A 15,852-nucleotide genomic window follows, 5' to 3' on the forward strand; every position below is an offset into this window, starting at 1 on the left:
CTCTGTAAATTATGTTTTCTAGGTAGTAAAAACCCTCTTCAGTTGGATCTGAATAATAAATACAATTAGTCAGCAGGACAATAAGTCTCTGTTTTTATATTGACAAGTAAATAAGCTTTTGTTGGCTTAAATTGTTTAGTTGTCATAAATTATCTCCCATTGCCATTCTATTTAGATTTCCAACAGAAAGTTCCTGAACATTGTCAAACCCTTTCTCCATGTCCATTCCCAGATTGCTAATTTTTGGTCATTTAATATTATAATATCCAAGCTGTTAAGAATAATCCTTATTGTTTCTATGTCTCCCTGGTAGAAAGCCATTCTGTCTTTTCCTATATTTCTACCAGGATTTTAAAATCTAGTAGCTAATATTTGAGTATATATGTTATAATTGTTGCTTAGGAGAGGGTTGGTCTATCATTTGACATTTGAGTGTGATTTTTCCCTTCCTTGGGATAATGTTATACTTGCCAACTCCCAAATTTCACTATCCCTTCCTTGCTGATTGAATTAAATGTCTGTATAATGGGTCCATAATTCCATTGAAATGTTTTAGTAGGTGGCGTAAACCATCCACTCCTGGGGATTTCCCTTCTTTTAAGTCTTAATTGCCTGAATAAATTCTTGTTTTGAGATTTTGGAATGTAAGGTGTTCCTTTGTACTTTGATGCTATTTATTTATTCTCTCTGATCTAGTAGTTCCCACTTTCTCATTCATATCTGTTGAGTTAGTGTCTTCTGTATATTTTGCTGGTATATTTTGAAATGCGTTCTTGATTCCTTCCTGAAAAGTAATAATTTTAAATCTATTTTATTCATTTATGTATTTTTTTCTTTTGTCTTTTTTTCCAGTTTTTTCGCTAGCCAGCAGCCTGATTTTGGCATCTCAAAAATGCTTGCCTTGATTTCTTTAGGTCTGCTGCTATTTCATCTATTATTTTTAACTAGTTTGTCTTGTAGTATATTACATTCATTCAATTACCTATGTCTGATGGATTATCTTACAGCTTTTGTTTCTTTTTCTTAAGCTCTTCTAGCAATAATTTTCCTTTTCCTTTCTTTGTTTTTTAATTTCACTAGCTCCTTAATTAATAATCCTCTACTAATTACTTGTGTCCCCAGATTGTTTTGATTTTAACTCTGGGGTACTGTTCTCTTTGAAGTAATAATTATTTCTGTTTTTCAAAGAAGATGGAGAGTAATATACACTCTATTCCTCCTGATGAAGTCCCATTCTGAAGCTAGCTGGTGACAGATCTTAATTAGATAAGGGAAAGTACTATCTGCCCCAGGGCCCCTAAAGGCCTAGCTACGGTCTGCTGTTCACTAGCTAGATTACAATATAGCCATTATATATAGCTTAAAGCCATTTAAACTTTGTTTTGAACTACAAGCGACATGTTTGTTGTTTTGGAGTCAGTCTCCAATTCTTAAGGAAGCATAGACAAAGCGATATTTCTGCTACTCGCAATTTGAAGCTAGACCCTATCAAGCTTGGCTTTGGCACGTTACAGACCACCCAAATGGGCGGTCTCGCACTGCTGCTGGTTGTGCGTCTGAGAACCGCAGCGCCAAACGACGCGGTTCCCGACGCTGCAAGAAAGAAGCGCGAAAATGCTCTCCTTCCTGCACCTCGGAAGAGACAACCGCAGTGCCGAGACGCACAATCGCAGCGTCATTTCTGGGGTGCGATGTGTGGATGCAGCGCGTCCGCTATGTCAAGATGGCGGTGGCCGTGTGGAACGGCTGCCACCATTTCGTACGGACTCAGTCATGAGAGACGCCCCTTTCTACCCTAGTACGGATGAGTCCATGCTAGGTGTACCGTTTGTACGGGCCTTTGCTTTTTATATTTAATATAGTCGGCCCTTCTTATACACTGATTTATATACAGTTTCTTGGCTATACATACATCTTATTGAATAAGTCTCCAGACCATTTCAAAGAATACAGATAAAAGGGGGAAAACATACATAGTTAAAACTTATATAAAAAGAAATCTCTATTTTAAAAAAAAGCATACAAAGTTAAAACTTACATAAAAAGAAATCTCTATAATTTAAAATACTTATATCAGTTCAGCATCCATGGTTTGAAATATTTGAGAATGTTCCGAAAAAAATAAATTTCAAATATCAAACCTCGATTTTCCGTTTTATAAGGGACACCATTTTGCTATGTCATTATATTTAATGGGACTTGAGCATCATGGATTTTGTTATCCACGGGGATCTTGGAACCAAACGTATACAGGGTCCATTGTATTTTGTTTTCCTTATTAAAGGTACAGGGGTTTAGAAATAAAATCTTCTTCTTGTTCTTCACTTGTTCTCCACATAACACTTTGCTGCATGCAGGACTTCAGACGGAGTGCTTGAAGTTGCTAGAGATATCGCAGAGCCAGACATGTCAACGGAACCATATTCTACCAAACTATGCTGCATCCAGACCCGTCCACTTACTGCCCAAGCTGGTTAGTGAGCGTAATTCCACTCTGGGTACCTGTTTAGTGCAAATCTGTTGAATAGGTGGGGACAACTATTCTTAGTATCACTCAGGCAAATGTTGAATAAGGAGCATCTGCCACCCTACGGTTTAATTCTGTCCTCTGTGCAATCCAATGAGTACAAAGCATGTCTTTACTTCCTGCTATTAGATTTTATCTGTAAAAGATTGAGCCTTACAAATGCTTCCCAATTATTGAAAGGCTGGTTTCTCATCGCAGCTCATTTGGATGTTTAGAAAGGTCAGTGTTTGTTACAAAGAGCGATGGAGGTGGCGAGTGCACTTGAAATTATGGGATGTAGTCAAACACCATAATTTGGGGCAGAGGGACAATTGCCTGCAGCCACAAATGATGGTGGCCTTATACATAGAGGGAGCAGTATCAGCACTGGCCCTACTGCTTTGCTGCAGTTTCACTTATTTCAGAATCTCACTGACAGTGTGCCATAATTTCATGGAGGAACAAATTTACTGGCAGCAGCATTCTTTTGTCAGGGCAGCAGAACAGTACAGCCACAGGTAGTGCTAGAAGTAGCAACTAGCCAAGCCACACGATGATGATGAGATGGTCACATCCCCTATCTTTTTCTCTAAGGAAACCAAGGCAGTTTTCAGAATACTCTTCCCCTTCCATTTATCCTCAAAGCAAGCTTGTGGAAGACTGGCCCAAAATTACGTAGTGATTTTCATGGCTGGCCAGAATAAACCTGCATTTCTTGAGTTTCAACCAACACTTTAACCATACAATACATTGACCTCAGGAAATGGATCTCAAATGACATTCTGCCCAGGTCTTTGAAACTCATCCAGAATCAGGCAAAGCCCCAGGATACCTTGATTGCTGCTGTACTAACAGGTTTTTTTAAATAAAAGTCTTCTAGACATGGGTAATTCCCCATTTGGCTTTCTGTCTTGGTTCTTCCCTATTCATGGGCATCCCCATGATGGCAACATGGAGACTATCACACAGGGAGAAATAAGGGGTAAAAATGCATTTTCCCAGGAAAGTCATGTGGCCTTTAGGTTACTACTCAAGTCCTTCCCCATCTACATCCCTATGGTGTCTCTAGTGCCTTTTGTGTCTGTTGTTCTCTCTTCTCTTGTGGAAACTATCCCAGATACAGCACTAATAAAACAACTAGATGTAGTCATACTGGGTCGGAGAATGCGATCTGATGATAGAGTTTATCACACGGGGGACAACTGGAAGTATAAACGGTGATTACTCATGATAATCTTGCAATTGAGCTAATGGTTTTCTCATAAACACCGTGTTCAAAGCTCTATTATCCGTGAATAGCCATCATAATCCCACAATTGCACTAATCCAGTGTCTGGAAACGTGTTTTAAAGGGACTGGTATAAAATGCTATGACAGCTGGACTGATGGTTCATATTTGTTTGTTTGCTATTGCAGAATTGCTGGCTGATGACTGTCTTTAAAAGATATCATAAGAGTTTATCACATGGGGGAAATGTGGAGTTTAAACAGTGATCAACCCAGAAACATCATGCACATTAAAAACGATTAAATGAGATTAACACAAGAAATATCCTGTGAATAACCACAAGAAAATCCGTGAATGATTTGCTGCTGTTTTCTTGCCTGGTATTTCACGAATAATGGCACTTAATCACGTTTCATCTTGATATATGTTAAAAATTATCACCCCAGAGCCAATAAGCATAATCGTGGTAATGAAAATAAAAAGCAACAGTAGTACCTAGATGCTATTATATTTTCACACTGTTGTGCGCTTGTGCAATAATAGCTCATAGCATAATTGGTTTCATACATCTTATGAATGAATGATCAGTACAATGATATTGATCATTTTGCGCATGTGCCATTGTTCCCTCCAGTCCTTTCAACTTGGAAGCGCGGGGGGTGTGTGGGGGGGGGGGGGAGGCAGCTGGGTTCGTTGAGCAGCACCCAGGAATAGAGGAGAGGAGACTGGTCGGGAGGAAAAACTGCCTTTGCCCATACCTCCTGGCTCAGGTTCACCTTCAGCTAAATAGTTTGAGAAACCTGACGCCACCGTCCGCTTGGCCCCCGATGTCCAAGTTACACACACAACACACCTTCCCAAATATGCACACACACATCTTCCCAAGTCACACACATAAAACCTTCCCCCCCACACCTTCAAGTTACACACACACACACACACACTTCCTCCGACACCTTCAACAGTCACACCACACACACACACATACACATCCCCCCGACACACACCACAATACCTCCCTCAGGTTGCTTTGCCTCAATTCCTTTAAAATTTAAAGAGTCAGTGTTGCTTCCTGGAGTCCCTTTAAACTTGGGAAGCATTGCTGCAGCCCCTTTAAATTTTAAAGAGCCTAGGGGTTACTTCCCCAATAGCGTGGTTGAAGTGCTGTTAGCTTTCACACCTAGCAATCACGCATCAATCTTGGATTGAGAAGCTATTCATCGGACTTCCTTGTGAATGGCTGGTTACTAGAACATTGTGGTTCCATCCAGGATAAATCCGATTCAGTGTGCCGTTGTGTGAAAATCTTTCACATGATGTGGATCATCCTGGTATTCCTTTTCTCCCCCTTTTCCCTCGTGTAATCTCCACTGTTGTTAACAACAGAGTGATAGTTACACTAAACATTTCTCAGACTTTGCTTTGAACATCTCAAAACGTTTCTACCCACAACACTTGGACAACTAACAGAAATAAGAATCCGTAAAGTAAACAAAGTTTGGCTACCAGTTCTGCAAAATAGCAAAATCAGCACTCAGCAAATGCAAATGAGAAGCCACCCAAGTTCAGGGTTTCCAGCAGGCAATGATGATGATGTGATAAATATTTATTTGTATCCCACCTCTCCCTGTATTGGATTGAGGCGGTAACAACACACATACGAACAATAAAAATAGAACACAACAAACCACAAGTAAAAACATAGCAAAACATATAAAATACCATTAAAATGACAATTTCCAACTGGAGAGTGAACATTCCCAACTGAGAGTGAACATGATCACCAATTAGCAGACACTCAATCCTCTTTTGCATATCCTCCCACCCACCCTCCTATCAACAACAGAAACAATACACAGATTAACATGGGAATCACTCCTCCTCACCCAGGGTCACACAGTATATATAATACCAACTCCTTTCCAGGCAGCATTCTCTGAACATGCCAGCCACAGAAGCTGGCGAAACATCAGGAATAAACTCTTCTAGAACATGCCACATAATTTTAAAAAAACCAAACCCACAAAAAACTCTTCCTATATCTGTTTTTAACATATTTGCAAGCACTGTTTCTACATGTGGGAATTGTGTGTCAGCCAAAACAATTTCCAAACATAGTGCTAATGTTCAAAACTTGCTTTTCATTGCTTGCTCCCATTAATTGCTCCTTAAAGGTCACATTTTTCTTTTCATTTTTTAGTCAGGTTGTGATCATCATCATCATCATGATCATCATCATCATCAATCACTACCACCATCAAATATTTGGGGGAGGAGGAGAATGTAATTTTTTTTAAAAAAAGAACTTTATTTATGTGGCATGTCTAATCAGAAGAGCTATAAACTTTAAGTGAGCTTGTAAATTTAATATCTGTAGATCTAAGGGGCAGTTACAGACCACACCCTTTCAGGGCAGTCTGTAGGCGCACGTCTTTGGTCCACAGCATTGCTGCAGCAACCTAGAGTGGCTTCTTTTGGGCGTTGTGAAGGCTGGTTGCAGCCCTTATGACACCTCTTCCTGTGCATGATGTATGGGCGCCTGACAGCCCACCACAATCAGCACACCCCCCGTGTGGGTGGGGGTGGTGCTATAATGGCATACCTGTGTCATAGGGCTTCGGCAGCATCTGTTTGGTGCATGCTGCCAAGTCTTACTATTGCCACACAGGACGTCATGTCCTGGGGTCTGTACTGAGCCTCCAACTTATCCCAGTCATGGGTTCCAAGGTTTTCTTTGGCAAGATGAGAGGCAGGGAAAAGATGGTAAGATGCAAGGAAGAAAAGGAAAAAGAAAATCATGAGCCTAGCTAAGAGAAGCAGAGGAGAAAGTGGGGACAAAGAAAGAGGATGAGAGTGAGAAACGAAGGGGTAAGGACTGGTGTCTTAACTACAAAGGAGGACAAGGCACGCAAAAATGTAAGCTATTCAAGAAAACACTCATAGAAATATAAGTTCATTTCATATGGTTTATTTACAGTATATACATACTGTATATATTCAGCATAAGTCTAAAAAAATTTAGTCAAAACTGACCCAAAAAAAAAACCTGAGTCGACTTATCCATGGGTTTCAATGTAAGAACTATGCTTAATTCTTATAAAACAAGGACAGCATCCCTGGTGAAAGGCAAGAGTGTAATCTTGTTCTAAAGGCACTGAGTTGTCTATTCTCTCATCCATCCAACCTTTAGTATGACCACAAAACAGTTATGACTGCTGGAATTGTGTATGTTTTGGCATGTTGTGTCCCTTTCCTTTATCTTTTGCACCTTTGTTACATGCCCTAAATTTTACCCTCGACTTATCCACGGGTCATTCAGAATCCACCAATTTGTCCCCAAAACCTGCCCTCGACTGTACACGAGGTGACTTAGTAGTGAGATAACGGTACACTATTTTTTATTATGTACTCAACCATATTTTTGATTATTTTATCTTCATTAAAATGCATGTTAGACTTGGCAATATACTTATAGTGCTCTGAGCAAAATGGAATGCTTAAAAATTGTACTTTAATAGCAAAACCTTGACCAAAATGTACATTTGAATTATTACTTTCAACTTGTAGGTTTTCCACTTGCTTCTCATCCCTCCTGCTCCTTCTTCAACCTGGATCACACACTTTTGCTGTCCTTCCTCTTGGTGCCATGATCTGCTCCAACAACCCAGATCCTCCTTTCCTTTCCACACCTCTGTAAGAAAAATGTACACCACACACGTAAACAAAACCACTGGTCAGCACCTGTCTTCTCACCCCATCCCCATCTCCCCATACTCTGGGATTGTACCGCTCAACAGTTTTTCGTAAGTCATTAGGGAGTATAGTTGGCAAGCTAACATTTTGGATGTGTACTGCTGGTGAAAACTAACAAGTGTATTACAGCAGCGGCAGCATTAATAAATATGCTGAGCTACCTCTTGTCACCTGCTTAGGGCACAGAATGATACCAGGACAGGTTTCTGACTTAAATAGAGGGCATTTTGGAATTCCTTCTTCTGGAACATATGGTGAAATGTAGGACATGTCTGGAAAAAGGAGGACTTCATGTGATTTGAGTGGGGAAGACAGAAGAAGACAAATGTTTTGAGAAAACTGTTGTGCGACACTGATCACATGACAAGATAAAAGTTACTTGATACTCCAGGCACAAAGTGCTTAAACCAAATTCTGTACTTTTTTGGTCTTGAACAACAGAATTTGATGCAGAGAGCATGAAGAACAGATAGGTGCAGGGGTATTTCCAATCTATGGGGGGGTCATCTCAACATGACTCTTACTCCGTTTAAAAATCCTGTTGAGATGACAAAAGACATTTTCATCCGTGGGCATTTCATGACTTGTGGTTTGCTACAGCTACACAAACTACTGTTCCTGGTGACCTTCAGGTTCAAGAATGACCCTCATTTTGGTGCCCTCAACCCATCTCAATGCAGTATCTGTCAATGAACCTGGAGGGTGCGGCAATGATCAGAGCCTGCGCTACCATGGATGGCCTGATCCGCTACTCCCTAGTGCTTGTCTCCTAAAACGAAGGAAGCCAGCTGGTTCCTGGATGGTTAGTGAATCCGCTTGATGCCTGACACCAATGCCTACAAACCCTTCCCCAGTACCGAGGATGCGCTGTAATGTAGCTGTGGGGCTGGAACTAGCAACAAGATGCATACAACAAGGGTTTACTGCATATGCGTGGGGTTCTACCTGAGAACAAATCAGCAAGCAGAGCACTTGAACATCAGGGTTACTACTTGCCTTTCACAAAAAATGTGCTTTTCATCAATCACAACTGCTAAAGCCCAAGAAACAGCAGGCTATAACCCCTTTGCTGCCCATAGCTTTCAGACACCTGAGGAGGTGAAATTACAGTCAAATTCAAATATGGATATATCTCTTGTCTTTGCTTCGTGAACGAATGATCAGGAAGGACTCATCCCGCACTTTGTACAAGTGCGTTGGTGACTAAAAAAGGCCAATCCGGGACAACAGGTCCGGTTGCAGAAAGCACAGCGGAAAGTTCCTTGGGTGATGTTTCCGGGTTGTGGTTCTTTCTGCGTTGTCATTTCTTTGAGACTCATTCGCCGTGAGCTTTCAAAAAAGGCTGCAGTATCGTGGATAGTGGGTCTCCATGCCTCCCGATGCGAGGCCAGGGAGGACATTGTTGGTGATCAATTTGGGCCTTGGCCTTGGCCAAGGCAACATGGATATATTAACATATTAAATGCCAAAAAAGTATTTGACAAACATTATAGCAGTTCCTTTTTAAAAATTACCACATCCAGACAGAACCAGAAAGAGAAGTGTTTCGGTTGCCCTATTTTTTCAATACAGATATTGCTTAACCTACAGTCTCCCACATCACCAGTGCCTCGTCTGAGCATGACCGAGGTCCAAAATGCACTGGAGAAATAATCCATCCTTCAGACCACCTTTAAACTGCCCTGGCTCAGGCTAGAGGAATCCTGAGAACTGTAGTTATTGTGGCACAGAGCTCTCTGACAGAGAAGGCTAAATGTCTCTAGAAAACTACAGTTCCCAGAATTCCCTAGCATTGAGCCAAGGCAGCTAAATCAGTCCTCAAATGCAATTATTATCTTGCAGTGTGTTTGGACCAATATGACAGCTTTCTAATTATCTAGTTCGTAATTTAATATCCAGGTCTACACCATTTCCAGTTAGCTTGCATTGAAACCATTTGCTATATATGAGGGATGCCATAAACCTGGCGGCCCCCGTGACAAACCCACTTTTGGGGGCCCCCTCCCGGTCCTGGTGCCGGTTTGTGCCCACAGCCCCCGGTTTGGGGGACCCGTGCGGCGCCAACCCACCTTCCCTGCCTCCCCGCGACGGCCGCGCCACACACCTCTCCTTCTCCTCCGTTCGGAAGCGAAGGAGGAGGCAGTGTGCGGGGGGAGGGGTGGCGGGGAGGTGGGAGAGGGGGTGGATGTGTCACCGAGGCACACCTTTTTCCTCCTCCTCCGTTCCAAGCCTCCCTTCCTTTCTCCCTCCTTCCTTCCTCTCTCCTCTGCCTCCGCCCCGGCCCAAGCGGAGGAGGAGGCAGAGGTGCCTGCCTGGCTGGTACTCCCTGCGTGTGCCAAGGCAGCAGGCACTGGCAGGCAGCCACCCACGCCTCCTCTGCCTGGTCGCATCCGCGCTGGGCACTTTCTTGGGCCCGGGATGGCGGAGGCAGAGGAGGAGGCTGAGGCGGAGGTGGCTGGCTGCCTGCCTCCTGCCTTGGACGTGGGTGGGGGGGAGCGCGCCAAGCGGACCCGGTATTTTGAGGTCAGTTTTTGGGCATAAATTTTTAGACTCATAGATGAGTATATACGGTACTCAACACCTTCTTTGCCTCAGTCTTCTCACAAAAGGATAAGGCTGCTCAGTCTGAGGGAAATGGAGCAGAGGACACAATAGGGGAAATTCAGCACAGAATAAGTAAAGAGGTAGTGCAGAAATGCCTGGTTAATCTAAATGAATTTAAGTCTCCAGATGAACTACATCCAAGGGTATTAAAAGAACTGGCCAATGTAAAAAATCTTGGATTGGGAGGACTTAATCTTAGTCATCTGAGATTGCTTCTCAGTGTCCTTAATTCTTTGGAGTAATATTTAGGAATTTAAGAGTTTAGGAATGTAACCTTTTATCTTATAGCTCTAATCTATACATTCACCATTGAATTTGAATTTCCTTGAATCCTGCAGGATTTAACCTTTATCTATCTATCTATCTATCTATCTATCTATCTATCTATCTATCTATCTATTTATCTATAGTACGCCCGCATTATATGCAGGCGCGACTTACACAGCTTTCCTGGAAAGGGTAATGGTGCACACGCACATGGCGCATGCACCACACCTCACCGCAGGCACAAGCCCCATTCTTTTGAATAGTGTTCAAGCATACACGGAATACCTCTTACGCGGGGGGATCCAGAATGGATCCCCCACGTAAGGAAGGGCGCACTGTATCTATTTATCTATCTGCATAGGGAGCAGAAAGGGAGTTGTGTCTGGGAGGACATCCTTGACTGGGTGTGTTTTGAAACTTGGGTTTGTGTGTTTGCTCCTGACTGTATCCTCTCCTTGAAAACATGGTCTCAGGGGGTGGGGCTTCTGTGAGTCACTGGGGTTGGAGCTAGCAGCCTAGTCTATATAACTGCTGCCATTTCAAACTCAGTCCCTGCACAGAGAGAAGAAGGAGCACTGTGTCTGGGAGGACTGGGTGTGTTTTCAGGATGGATGACAAACAACTTTCAACTGAGTTAAGTTTTAAATGGGACATGCATAAGAAATGGAAGGGGGGGGAATCACCAAAAAGGAATTCAGACAGATAGCTAGCATGTGTAAAGTCAGAAGAGCTAAAGTGCACAATGAGCTTAGATTTGCTAGAGAGGTTAAGAACAATAAAAAGAGGGTTTTTTAGTTATGCTCATAGCAAAAGGAGGAAGGAGGAAATAGTAGGGGCATTATGTGGAGAAGATGCCAAAAGGCTAACAGGTCACAGAGAAAATGCAGAGCTATCATATATAATTGATTATAAGTCAACGGCAGTTTGCAGACTGTCCCTTTGGGGCAGCCTGTACTCGCTCCTTTCCCTGACGGATCGGGGCCTCAGCTGCCACAGCGGCAGCCCTGAGGCCCCGATCCGCCACTTTTCCAGGCGATGGGGAAGCGGCAAAAGGCCGCTTCCCTGCAGCCTGGAAAGGGGTGTCTTTGGGGCTTCAAGCCCCAAGGATCCCCCGACAGCGGTGGGGAAAAAGAGAAAGGGGCCACTCAGCCCCTTTCTCTTTTGTGTCACTGGCGCAGCCATGTAATAAATGGATAAATCGAGGGTAAACTTAGAGGCTGCTTCAGTGTGTATATGTGTCCACAGCAAAAGGGGCTCATTTTTAAAAAAATTTAAATAAGCTTTATGATCCATAACACAACCTATATAATAAAGCTTTACAAAATATTATCAGTATTAAATCACATACTTTTCGCTCCCTCCGCTCTTTCTTCCCCCTCCAATGTCTATGACCAAATAAATTAGTACCCAGTATCCATAATGTGGAATATCTTATTCATAATTTCTCTAACTTCTTTGTACCCCTTTTCAACTTTAGCTTTCTCAATCCAACATCCCCATTTCTCCCACCAGACCATTTTGTCTATTTGGCCATTATATTTTCATTTTCTTTCACTTAATATTCAAATAAAAGCTGTTCTGCAATATAATGTGACCAATTCCCCCCAACACTGTTTATTTTTACAACCGAATGAAATTACAGCATGTGTTGCCCTTAACAATTTTTTTATATATATAATCTTCTGTTTTATTCAATTTGAATTTTCTCAAATTCAGAGTTAAACAATTCTCCTAATCAAATTGAAAGTTTTCCCCCATCATCCTGTGGTTATGTATAACATATAACCAAACGTTTTGTACATTTTTTTCAGTCCAACATTTTTTCAATCCTAATTGTTTTCCCTCTTCCATCAAATGTCCCCTATAATTCTATATCCTTTATCTTTTATTACTTTCATTACTCTTCTTAACTCTTGATTTCCAAATGAAACCATTTGTTTCCTACATGTTGCATTGATAGAAAGGGGCCCTTCTTCACATCTGCAATCTTCTTACTTGGTTTCGTTTGAAATATAGATGTTTAATCCATGTTATTCACATATTTTTCTATTCTAACCCATCTTTTTTCCCCCTTCATATTCAAAGTCTAATAATTTAACTATTTGGGATGACTCAAGATATAATTCCAAACATGGGACTCCCAAGAAGGACTCTTATTGAGGCTTTTTGCTTCAGCGTTTCAACTTTGCTTTCACCCTTGACTCCCTAGACAGCAGCGGCCAGGGCAGGCAAGAGAAAGACTCTGTTTGTTTAACAGCAATCAATCACCCAGGACCATTTCTACTTGGCTCAAGAGAAAAAGAAACTCTCTCCTGACCACATGGGGAAATCCAAAGGAGATGCTATCACATTACCATACTGACTCATAAATAAGGCAACCCGGCATTTTGAGGTCAATTTTGGGGCATACATTTTTAGACTTATAGATGAGTATATACGGTACTCAACACCTTCTTTGCCTCAGTATTCTCACAAAAGGAAAAGGCTGCTCAGTTTGAGGAAAATGCGGCAGAGGAGACAATAGGGGAAATGCAGCACAGAATAAGTAAAGAGTTAGTGCGGGAATGCCTGGTTAATCTAAATGAATTTAAGTCTCTGGGACCAGATGAACTACATCCAAGCGTATTAAAAGAACGGGCCAATGTAATCTCAGAGCCACTAGCAATAATTTTTGAGAACTCCTGGACAACAGGAGAAGTCCCAGCAGACTGGAGAAGGGCAAATGTTGTCCCCATCTTCAAAAAGGGAAAACAAGAGGATCCCAACAATTGCTGTCCAGTTAGTCTGACATCAATACCAGGAAAGATTCTAGAGCAGATTATTAAACAGAGAGTCCAGAGACAGTGAAGGGAATGCCATAATCACAAAAAGTCAACATAGGTTTCAAAGAAACAAATCATTCCAGACTAACCTATCTCTTTGTCTGATAAAGCGCTTTATAAATAAAGGTTAATAATAATAATAATGAAGGAAATGCAGCGACTCCTTTGTACACCCTGGAAAGAATGCGATAGCTGCACCGCTGCGGCTTTACACACTTTTTGGCGCCAAGGAGGCGGAGTCAGGGTGTGCATCATGCCTTAATGGCCAGTCTGCATGGAATCTAAATGATTTTTTTTTTCCTTGAACACCCAACCTCTATTTCCTTCTCTCTTGGCTTCCTCCCCCTTTCTTTCCCCCATTCTCCTTTTTATTTTCCCTCTGAATCAGTTTATGACAGCCTTTGAAGTGTTTCACAAGGTTGGTGCTTGAAGACAAAAAGTGCACCTATCTAAATTCATACCTCCTGACCCTGGCTATATATTTGTCTTTTTAAAATCTATTGAAAAGTAGGTGCATTGAAAGGGGGGGGGATGCTCTACCACTGATAAACAGATAATGTTCTGTTTATACTCAGAGGGACACTACACATTTATAACTAAAAATAGGAGGGGTTAGATGAAAAACAGATTGTTAGAAATCAGTGAGAATGCGTTGTAAGATGACACCCCTTGTAAAAGACTTTTTTTCTGAACCTGGCAGTTATATGATGAATTCCCATCATCCCAAGACAAAAAAAAAAGTATTATAGGTTTTCTGGTGCTTCATAGGGGGGAAAATCCATGCTAGAGAAAGGCAACTTCAGAATTACCAACAAGAGCACAAACAAGAGAACTGTGTTGCAAGAGTCATGACAACCTTCTGCAAATATTATGACCTGTTTCAAATGTTAGTGTTGATGGTAATGAATTATTTCTCCAATTTATGATGTATAACATTATGACATTAATGTTCAAATTTAACATTCCAATCTCTTCTCCGGAAATACACAAACTTGACCAAACACAAAGTTAAAAAACAGCCAGCAAGTTACTGTGGTACTATTTTTCCCCATGTGTGTTGTGACTAAAATAATAAGAATAAGATGATGATGATGATTGATTGATTGACTGATTGACTGACTGACTGATTGTAAAAGGAAGGAAATAGAAGTGTGTGGTGCTAATGATATGGAATGCAGTGTATTTTCAGAAATGTAGAAAATTCAGTTTCAGAATAAAATGGAAACGTGTGGCATGTACATGAGTATGTGACATGAGACCAAATTCAAAAGACAATTGTGTCCTAATTGCAGCCATTGGGTGGCAGACTAAAAGGCATACCTGAGACTTAAACTTGGGCACCCTGGCATTGAAGGTTTTCCGTAAGGAAGCAGCCTTGATTACCTAGTGTCTGAACACTTTTCAGTGGGAAACCTCATATGTGAGTGGCAGAAAGAAAAACCGTCACTTGTGTTCACCTGGAGACCATTCACACTACCTGATTTTGAACCTGGTTTAAAATTGGGTTGTTTCCATTGGCGCCTGGTTTTGCACACCCGGATTGGGATTTTGCACACCCGATCTGGGGCAAATCTCCCTCAGCGCGGGTTTTCTGAAACCAGAGTTTTCCCCATTTCTTTTTGGAAAACCTGGGGTCAGGCCAATGTGAACTTGGCCCCGGTCATGATCAGGTAATTTATGGGGAGGGCTAAAGGTCACAGGGGGGCAGTGAGTGGAACATGCCTCCCCTCTCGCACTGGCCACTTTGCAAGCGGCCTCTCTTTTTTTAAAAATTGTGACAGATTATGCAAATGCTTGTGCCACATATGTTTCCCTAAATTGATGTGTGAATGCTTCTGCTACATATGTACTACATATATGTAGGGCTGGCAATGGGATCGGAGAGATGGCATTTGCAGGGAAAGAGGAGGGAAGGCACTGGGATTGGAGAGATGACATGGGGGGAATGATCTGAAATGACCCAAAGGCACACATCACACACACACACACACACACACACCTGGAGGTTTTTAAATTTGACGAGTTGACAGAATATGCGAATGTTGCTGCTACATTGTTTTTTAAAAAAGAGAGGGGAAGTCCCCATGCCATCGGCGAATGGCTGCATGACACATCACCATTGATGACAGTGGAAATGAATGTGCAAATCATTTGATTGACAAGAAGTGTGAACATCAGCAGAATAAATTCCACCGGGGAGGTTTGATCGGGATAAAGGTAGTAGGAACATCGTTCCAAACAGACTCGGTATTGAGATTACCAGATCTGTCCGGATCTACCTAGGGCAAATGCACCAGTGTGAAAGGTGCCCTGGTTAGTTTTTTTGTGGCTTTTTCAGGCTATGTGGCCATGTTCTAGAAGAGTATCTTCCTGATGTTTTGCCAGCATCTGTGGCTGGCATCTTCAAGATACCAGCCACAGATGCTGGCGAAACGTCAGGAAGAAACTCTTCTAGAACATGGCCACATAGCCCAAAAAACCCACAAAAAACTATGGATGCATGCCATGAAAGCCTTCGACTTCACATTGGGCCCTGGTTAATTTGGGTTGGGATACAGAAGAACCAGTGGGGCTTCAAAAGCTTGCATCATGTATTTTATGCTTACTTGCTAATTAGCTTACTTGCTGTTCACCGCTATGATCTTTGGGATAGCGGTATATAAATAAAACAA

Source organism: Sceloporus undulatus, chromosome 1 (genome assembly GCF_019175285.1).
Source record: "Sceloporus undulatus isolate JIND9_A2432 ecotype Alabama chromosome 1, SceUnd_v1.1, whole genome shotgun sequence".
Taxonomy (NCBI): Eukaryota; Metazoa; Chordata; class Lepidosauria; order Squamata; family Phrynosomatidae; genus Sceloporus; species Sceloporus undulatus.